Genomic DNA, 10172 nt, shown 5'->3' with positions numbered 1-10172 from the left:
TAAAAGTTTTGGAGTTGCATTGCAAAATGTGGTATTTGGTGTCTTGTATTGCAAATTTGTTGATAGAATTAGAATTGCCTTGTTAAAGTTTAGGGCTGGACGTGCTTCAACGACCTCAGACCTAGGGCAGGGTTAACAAAGCTTGGAAAAAAAAGGATGTCCACTGATAGTGGACACGAAGAATGTGGAATTTATGGGACATCTGGCAAAACTCCCAAGGAGAGGAAGAGACTAATCAAGGCAACTCTGAAACTGTGCTGAAATCAGCTCCAGCTGGGTAAAAAACAGTTCTGGAACCACTGACCCAAGAAACCCACCGACCCAAAAGAAGAGAGACCGAGCATAAGAATAATTAGTGTGAGAAGCGAGAATCATTAACCAACAGAAGATAGAGTACTAATTAACAGGAGAACTGTGTAACTTGCAGCCAATGAACACTAATTCCTTTGTTTGCCAAAATGTATAAAGAGTGAAAAGTATTAATAGCTGCGGTGCTGGATTTGTGGAATTCCACCGAGCGCCTGGCTCTGAAATAAATAACCAGTGTCTCTCTCGAGCTTGTTGCACAGCGGGTAACAAACCCGATTTTTGCTGACAGCAGTAGCTCCAAAACTCCGTGTGATTAAGGAATTAAGGTGCCACCTCTGCAGCACCGTCTGTGGATTCACATCAAGCCTGAAGGTGGCAAGCGCTGAACGCTGAACACAAACCGGCCCCAGTCCAGCTCCCAGCGTCTGTGGTGGCTGCAACTGAACCCCGTCTGCGCCAAAGCACGGCTTTTGAGGTGTGTTTTGTCAGGGTTTGCTTCCCTCACACGCCCTGGATATGTTGTTTCACCCTCCATTAGGCTCTATCAGTGACAAGAATCACACAATAAATTTATTGTCACACCAGGAGTGAATTCAGGCCACCCACTGGCTCCGGTTACAACAAATCAGTTTTTACCTCTGGCACAACGGGACGAATATCTCCCCACTGGGAACATGCACTCTGATGGAAGGTGGTCCAAAAGTTGCCACCTTCAGCTGTGTCTAACCTATAAATATTTGTTTCATCTGTCAACAAACTGGCATTGTAAAATCCCCCAGATAAGCTGGTTTTCTTGCCCTTCCTTACAGAGAAGAGACAACATTGCAGTAACTGTTTCAAAACAGCACCACAACTAAGAGAGATTCCTTTAACCAACCCGTAGCTCTGTTCCCTCAGGTACACAGTGGAATGTGCCAATTCCCTGGATGTTGTTACATCCCTTTATGGGAAATACCATATTTATTGCCTCATGATGCCATGTTGCCACTGGTAACTCACGGTCCATGGTGATCATATACACACTGGAAACTTCAAACACCTCCTCATTACATTTTCTTTGCGTACATTTACTAAGAAATATTTAATGGTTTCAGTAGATTCATATTTAAGCATGTATGTGCTCACATTTGCACAGTCTGCTTGACTTTATTTAAATCACATACTGCTTTTGGCAGACATAGGACTAGGTAAGGTTTTTCCATTCTCTTTTTTTGTCCTCCTAGTCTGGAAATAGCAGATTTGGATTTAATCAGCCTCTTTGCAGTCTTGAACTTTGTCCTCCCGGAATACAGGGCCATTCATTGAAGGATCTCCCTCTGCCTAATAAACATTAATGAATCCCACTTTACAATTCCCCTGTGATCTTATCTCAGTTTCACAGATGGGGAGAACAGAAACAAATTAAGGGGTCTGCACACACCACAAATCAAAGGCAGAGCTGGGGGAAGGACCCAGGAATCCCAGCACAATTCCCTGCTCCAATAACTGAAAAAAGGTGTTTCTACCCATGCAGCTGCTCTGGCAGTAACTCCATCACACAGGGCAGCACCATCACCCTCAGGCAGCCAGGAAGTCTGAAACGGCTCTTTTCCTAAGGTTCTGCTTCCAACAGAACTGCAAATTCCATGGGGTGATAGAGGGCTGTAGCTCTGCCAGCTGCTTCTCCCGGATTATCCCTGAGGATGTCTTTATTCCCTTCTGAGCAGAGGATATCTTTTCTTTTCTGATTAGCAGAGATCTAGCAGGATATGGGGAATATTCCAGTCCCTACTGGTACACCCATGGGTTTATCCACCTTCCCAGAGGAGAGCTCTGACTTCCTAGGGAATTTTCATCTCCTTGCTCTGGACAATATGGTCCATTCCATGATGAACATGGCATCCCTTGGTGCCCAGGAAGAAAACCACATTTATTAATTACACTGAGCAAGGGAAGACATAATTGCCTTGTGCCTGGAATCTCTAAGTAGGGCCACTTTCTAGAAGAACCATCCCCGAGCTGTGATTTCAGCAGAGACAGAACAAACCAACGTTCCCTGCACTCCTGTCAGACAAGCAGCAGTTTCTCTGACAGCCAGGATTTTTGTGGCACTGGCTGTGAGTCATTTTTGAGGGAGTGTTATTCTTAAAACAGAGGAAGAGTGCTGGAGAAAGGAGGTGGTAGACAGAAAAGAACCAAACCCCCTTTCACAGCTCCATCTGCTGTCTTACAGTGCCTTTGCTACCAAACATTTACAAATTGACAAGTTTCATTTCAAATTTTGCTCCGCTTCTTGAAAATTGCTTCTTTTTGAAGACAGAATCAGATGACATAGCCTTTCTCTTATATAATGAATAGATTTTCCTGCTCCATGGAAAACAGCAATTTCCACAGTGCAGCCTTCTGCCAGGACAGCCAGGTTCCTCCTGAGTGCACTCACAGGCTCCTGCTAAAAGAGGCTGCAGGAAATGCGGCCCTGGCATCAATCTGCTCTTCTGGTTTAGCCTGGTTTGTTCTGCAGGGGGCCAGGGAGAGTGTACGGCCAGATCCAGGTTGGGAATTGCTCTGCTGGGATAAACCACAGCTATTCCTGCGCCGGGAAAGGATTTGCAGCTCAGTCTGTGCTGAGGGCACGTCTCAGCCGCAGCACCGGGCACGACACAGCCCCTGCAGAGGCTCCTCAGCCACATCCCCCCGCACAGAGGATGAGAGAACTGCCACAGCAACTGTCTGTCCTCCTGCTGTTTGCCAGGCAGCCCTGCACAGCTCCTGCTGAAGCCTGAACCCATTCCCGAGCCAGCTGGTCCCAGGGTGCTGGAGCTGCGTGTGCTCATGGCCACAGCCCTGACCCGCCCTCAGTCAGTCACACTCTCAGGTCTCTGTGCCCCAGTTCTGCAAATGTTTCTGCACAACCATCATTGCATTCAGCACAAGAGACCTGCCATGCTCACTGCGAGCCTAAACTGACGTTCTTAAAAACCTCTTTTCTCTTTAAAATTGGTCTGTGATGGGCTAGCGAATGATTTTGTTCATTTACCTCCCCCCCATGTCTGCAGCACCCCTTTTAAATTTAGCTCCAGTGTTTATCTACAGCTGTTTCCGAGGCCACAGCCATGAATGATTGCTGCTCCTGCCAGGTGCAGGCATGAATAAAAACGTCAGGGCTGGGGGGAGGATTAAGCCTTGGCTCAGCTGTTTGCATTCTCACACAGAGCACGGGCTGTCCGTCCATCTGTCTGTCAGCCGCACGCACGGCCCAGACAGGTGAGGAGCTCAGGGCTGGAAACAATTCAGTCACGCTCCCACAAAGCCACCGCCGAAGATTTGAAACCCCTCTCTGTGGTTTAAAAAAAGCTTTTCCAGCAAATCCTCCGAGCGGCCCCTTGGATCAGGGAAATTATCCCTGCGGGGATGTATAAATGCAGGATGGCATGGGAACGGTCTCCCCGGAGACTGGGGAAGGGAGGATCGGAGAACACCTCAACCTTTAAATGGTGTCTGAGATTTTCGTGTTAAATTGGAACATTTTCTTCCCACGTTTGCCCAAGGAGATAAAAGAAGGCGGCTTATGGGCACTTAGCACATACACTGAGAGAAAACAGGGAAAAAATCCGTGGGGCATGGACCAGACCCACCCCCCTGGATCCCCACCTGAAGTATTTCACTAATTCATGGCCTTTTGTACCTCCAGAAGTGAAAGCTGTGGCTATTTTGAGACCTTCACATGCTTGCTCTTCTGTTACAACCCATGGGAGGCTTCTACCCTATTTCTGTACATTAGACATCATTTCTCTCCTGACTTCCTTATCAAATGTGAAAAACAATCAATAATTCACTCAGGCTCTACATTCCCATCTGAGGGCACTGTAGCTGTGATTTAAATGCATTTCCATGACTGTAAAACAGGCAGATATCCTGAACTGTCCTTTTGTACGTGACAGCACCTCCTGCCATCCAAAGGAGTTTTATTTCCCCAGCTGTTAAATCTGGGACAAAATACTACTCTTTTGTTCTATATTAAGACCATGGAATAACAGCAGCTGACTTCTCAACCTCTGTCCTCGTGGACAGAAGAATTAACCCCTGGCATGGGCTTTCCTCATGATAAGACATTAAGAAAAGCCAGATCTCCTTAATGCCTTCCTTTCCCAGGGCCCTCACCACAGACTGTAGCTCAAGGCTCACCTGTGATTTCCTTCCACAGCCCCATTTTGAAGGCCCTGAGGTTCATGCAGCTTAACTAAGACTCAAAAAGCAGGTATGAAATCCTCCTATCCCTTACCCCAGATGCTGTCACACATCCCAGGAACAAACTCACCCCACAGACCCCTCTGGGGCCAGTTTAGTGCAGGGGGGAGCTGGGTGATTCAGGATCCAGTGACCTGCCCAAGGTTACAGGAATCACAGAGGGTGTTCAGAGTGAGAGACACCCAAGTGCCACATCCCCCACTTGAGAGATCTGCCTAGACCCAACAAATACTAAAACTGCTCCTTACCAGACTGAGCCTTGAGATCCAGGGACAAGGACAGCAGCCTATCAAATAGATCACAAAAAAACCCCTCATATTTTGTCTGGGAATCAACAGACCAGGGGCTGCACTTCCCCATGTCCTCTCGTCCCTGTGTTTAACCTTTGGGTGTCATCAGCTGTGTGTGTCCAGAGTGACGAGGGCAGAGCATGTGGCAGCCACACATGTCCTGCTAATGACTTCATCTCTTCCAGCAGCTCTGAAAAAAAAACCAAACAAACCAAAACCAATTCCAAATCCCCAATCCTGCATAACTGTGGCCCTGTTATTCATGGATCTTAAATTGTCCTCCTTCATGAATTTTAATGTGCAGTCCATTTTCTTCCCGCTAATCCTACATTAGGCTGGAAGCCTTTATAGACTGAACGTTTGCCCTCCTTTAGCTGTTTATTCCCTGCAGCACCCGTGTCCCCAGGCACTGCCCTTGTCCCAGCTGGGCTGACAGCTACATCCAGCCAACATTGGAGTGTTTTCCTACTGGATACTGTAGCTCTGTGCATCCCTGGCAAAGGCAGCAGGGAACACACACCCTGGGAACAGCAGCTATTTATTCTGCCCAAGGCTTGGCAATCTACTGAGTTGTGCAGCACTGGAGACAACGCCTGTCTGCGAATCCTTAGCGCTGCGCTTTTGTAAATCCCTTTTTTTCCCAGCTAAAACCACCTCCACAAGTCATCAGGAACAAGTGGAATCCCTTCGGGAAATTCTCCTTTCCAAGGAATTACCGACGAGCGACACACAAGAGCAAACCACAGACAGTTCTGCACCACCACAGGGGCTCAACAGCCTTATTTCAGATGATATTTAGGTCTGAAAGCCACACAGGACCATCAGACACTCTAATCCAGCCTTCTGAAAAATGCAGTTTGAGCCTGTTCTTTCACCACTAAATTTAGTAATTTGTTCAGCTGAAGTGGTGCTTCCAGAGGGAAGATACCCAGGCTCGATTTGGGTGGATGAGGAAACCACTGCTTCCCCCAGAACTGGTCTGCCAGGTCTGCCCTGGGGACTGGAGTCCCCAACAAATTGAGGCAAGATGCTCTTTTCGTGTAAACTGCTCAGAATCCCTCCAGCCCTGCCCTTCCATGTGTCTCACAGAACCCTCACCAGATGAAAAACAAACATTGTACAGTTCTCAGCTATAAAGTTCTAAAAATATGGGAACTTTGATGTCTGAATGCGTGTTGAGGACCTCTCTGGCCCTGACTACAAACGTTCCCAAGTGCCACTAATTCCACATGGCCTGCAGAACCAGCATTAATATTATTTCTTTTCCAAGATATACACAACATCCTTAGTGTTTTAAGGATTTTTTTTCAAGGATTCCAGCCCCGGGGATAGTTTTGCTGGCATTAGTGCCTCAGTCAGGCAGGGAGAGGCAGGAATGAATCCGACTGGAAATCTGGTTGGACTTAAACAACACTGACCTGATGAGAAGTGAGGAGCCCGAACCAGGCCTGCAAATCCCATCTGTTTCTTATTTCTATAACAGGCAAGCTAAAACCCTAAATCCACCCAGCTCTGAGCTCTGAATCCAAATTTTGCAGCCTGAGTCCATTCCCAGCAGTGCTGACTGCTGGCCCAGCACAGACTCGCTCCCTAAATTGAACACTGGGATTTATGGCTCAGCAGTGAAGGAGGGAGACATTGCAGGGTGGCTGATGGCTAATCTGGGAAGGTACTTGGACACAGATTCATGGCTTGATGAACAAGTTGATTCACTTCTCTGCTCCCCATAAAGTTGTTATCCCAACACTCATGGTTAATGATGTTTGAAGGTTAACTGATGTTTGAGAGCCACTCAGATGCTCCTCTTAATAAAAATCTGCACTGGCTCTCCCTCCTAGTTGTTAAGTTACACTTTTTGCCGTTTTTTTGCTGCAGTTTGATGTTTAAAAAACCCCTAATCTATAAAGCAAGCAGCTTTTTAGCTTTGTGAAAAATAAAAGTGAGCATATTCAAGGGGGAAGAAAAGCCTTGTCTCTATCCTTTAATTCCAAAGAACAAAGCTGGAGAAGGCTGGTCCCCAAGCACGACTGGAATTTGGCAAAGCCATTCCCATCAGTGCAGAACAAACCTGTTAAATACATAATGGCTCGAGGACAATGTGGATTAGAAAAATAAGCTTGGAACTGCGAGGGTCCTAATTATTTTCCATCCATCCACCTCTGCATTAAACACCAGGGGTTGATGCTGCCCTGGATGCCGGTGAGTTATTGAATTTTGGAAGTGCTGCTCTGTTTATAGAATTGCAATTACTCAGGATCAGCCTTTGTTTGGAGAAGGATCCCTGTCCATCCTCACTAATGGCTTCTTCTGATCTCATCCAACGTGGAGGATTTCCTGAGCATATTCAAACCATTATTCACTCTGCCTTTTTAGCTTAGCCAAAGATTTAATGACTTCAGCCTAAGAACTGTGTGTTTTGCTGTGTTTGAACTAGATTTGCTCCCTGACAGCTGAGGTGCACTCTGTTCCCTACACATACTCACAGGCACTAAGGGAGTGCTTGTACTGGTGAGATTAGAGACTTTTTTGAGGTGAGAATCTTGGTATTTAGCACAGCTGAGTGTATGAACTTTGGTACCTGAAAATATATCCTTGTCTCACCATCTGGGTTGGGCATGATGGACCATTGTGCCCTACCTGGACTCCTCATTACAGCCCAGGAGAACCTGGGAGGGTGGGGAGGGCCTGGCACAGGGTGCCCAGAGAAGCTGTGGCTGCCCCATCCCTGCAAGTGTCCAAGGCCAGGTTGGACGGGGCTTGGAGCAACCTGGGCTAGTGGGAGGTGTCCCTGCCCATGGCAGGGGGTGGCACTGGATGGTCTTTAAGGTCCTTCCCAGCCCAAACCACTCTGTGATTCTACAATAACCTGAAGCTCCTGAGGCCTTGGCAGATCCCATTCTGGATCCCTCCAGAGGAGGAGGGATGGAAGCCCCCCTAAACAGAACAACCCCAGACACCCACAACAATCATTTTAGTGCCACCTCATACCCAGAGCTGCAGTGGCTCCTGGAAATCTGCCTCTTGTGATGGATATGTGGGATCCATCCTGACAATGTGTGTCCCTGGGGATCCAGCAGGGTTTGCACCACCCCACCTATGCAAAACTGAGAGATTTCAGCCTTATTTTGGGATGCTCACCCTCGCTGCCCAGCAAAACCAGATGTAAATCTCCTCCAGCCACATCCAGCCACGTTGTCCTTCAGCCAGGATGGGGTGTAATCACAGTTACTGTTTGCCAGATTTGGTAGATTTAATTTCACTCTCTGGGACTTAATTTTTTTCCTTCCTTGATTCCCTTCCTTGGAAGTGGCATCCAGGAGCGGTGCATGCCAGTGCAGGGCTGGTTACCAAACCTGTAAATGATTTAATTAAGATCCCTGCAGAGCCCACAGAGTTTTTCCATGGTTTTTTTTCCACCACCTGACAGGGGATGCCAGGCACAGGAGCCCTCTTGTGCCAGCTTAGTGTCCCTGTGCCCAGCTGGGCACGGGAAGGGGATTTGCATTTCCCAGCCTCGTGTGGCTTTGCCCCCTCCCACACAGCCCCTGAGCAAAGCCTGTGGAATTCCCCATAAATCCTGGGATTGCTGTGATCTGCTCTGCTGTGACACCGGGCACGGCTCCTGAGATCCCCAGGAAAGAATAAGTTAATTAAATATTCACCTCCCTTTTTTGTTCCCTTTTTCGGGGTGCTGAGAGGGTGAGCACAGCCAAGGGTTTGCCCCACCAGGTCAGGCAAGAAACCTCCTGTTTGTTGGGGTTGAACGATGGTCATTCCTGACCTGCTCTAAAAGGCTGACTCAGTTCCTTTTTCCCACATGGAAACCCTGATTTTTGGGGGGGGGGTCATCCCAGCCCAGCGGTGCCAGAGCCAGTGGCTCCTCCACAATGGAATCCCACAGGATCTCTGGGGTCAAAACATTCCTGGTGTGTTTCCCAGCACAGCACCACTCAGATTCTTTACACTTGATTAATTAATGGGTGGGTTTTAATTTTCTCCTTTCCAAGGAGCTCTGGCTGGCACAGCCACCCCACAGCCAGTTTTATTTTCCCTGAGACCAGCAGGAATTTTTGTACAAACAGCTGTAAACATCCAACAACTTAAAAAAAAAATCCGAATTCCTACAGTTTTCCCTCTGGGTTTGCTCAGCTGGGCACAGGCAGCTGTCAGCCTGTGTCTCCCTGCATCCCATGAAACTCCCCCTTCGCAGAAAGGAGGTGCAAAAGCAGAGGAAAACAGACTTTTTTTACATCCAGGTGACATCCAAAGCATTTTGGTGGCTGTGTTTCCCCGAAGAGCCCCCACTGTGCCTGTGCCAACCATGGACATCCATCCCAAGCTGGAGCTGCTCGGGCACCACATCCTTCCTCCCATCCCTCTCCTGCTCAGATGATGAGGCTGCTGGGATGGGAATGGGATTTCCAGTACCTGCTGCCTTTGTGAGGAGCTAGAAATAAAAAAAAGGATCTGCTAAAAATAATGAATGAGCAGGAGGGGGGGAAAAAAAAAAAAAAGCTAAACCCCAGAGATCCCCAGAGTCCAGGGAGATTAATTTTAATTTCCCTTTAATCTGGACAATAAATCGTGATGTCAGCGTGGATGCATCCTCTTTATCCCACCCAAATCCTGAGCCCTTTGGCCCTGGCACAGTCACTGCCCACTCGGGGCACCTGCAGCACAGAGCAGAGCTCACCCAGCCCAGGGTGTGTGTAAAACTCCCCAGACCCCAAAAGTGGTGGCCAAAATCTAAATATTCCCCCTGAATAGAGCAGGGCAAAGGCTCTCCCTGCCCTGGCACTGCCACGGGTGACACGGAGCTGAAGGACTAAGGAAGGTGCCACCTTTGCTCCCCAACCTGGAGAGGAGCACAGAGCTCTGCCCTCCCCGGCACCAACTGCTGCCAAAGGTCAGGATTAAGCTCCACAGCCCTTGTTGAGAGTCTGTGGAATGAAATCTCCTCCAACACCTTGGGAAAGGCCTGGCTGAGCCTCAGCTCCCCTCCCTCCATGGTGAGCAGGGTGGTTTGGGCAGGCAGAGCTGTGGGACGTGACCAGAGGGCTCCCTGTGCCACCAGGATCTGCTCCAAATCTCCCTCCAGAGCCCTTAATCAGCTTCCACCTGGGATTAGCTCAAACATTCCCAGCCTCTGGTTCAAAATAGCTTTTCTTGCTTGTGGGCAAGTAATCCAAAGGGAGCCTTGTCCCCATCAGCCCCCCACCTCCAGCAAGGCTGGGCTTTTCCTAACCCCTGAACCTTCCCTGGATCAAAATCCCAAACAATCCCAAATCGTTTTGGACTGGGAACCCAGGACATGGGATGCACACGGGGACATTCAGAGCTGGGTTG

This window comes from Pipra filicauda, unplaced genomic scaffold, assembly GCF_003945595.2.
Source record: "Pipra filicauda isolate LSUMZ 115617 unplaced genomic scaffold, ASM394559v2 scaffold211_size2331000_pilon, whole genome shotgun sequence".
Lineage (NCBI taxonomy): Eukaryota > Metazoa > Chordata > Aves > Passeriformes > Pipridae > Pipra > Pipra filicauda.
This window is presented reverse-complemented; position numbering follows the sequence as displayed.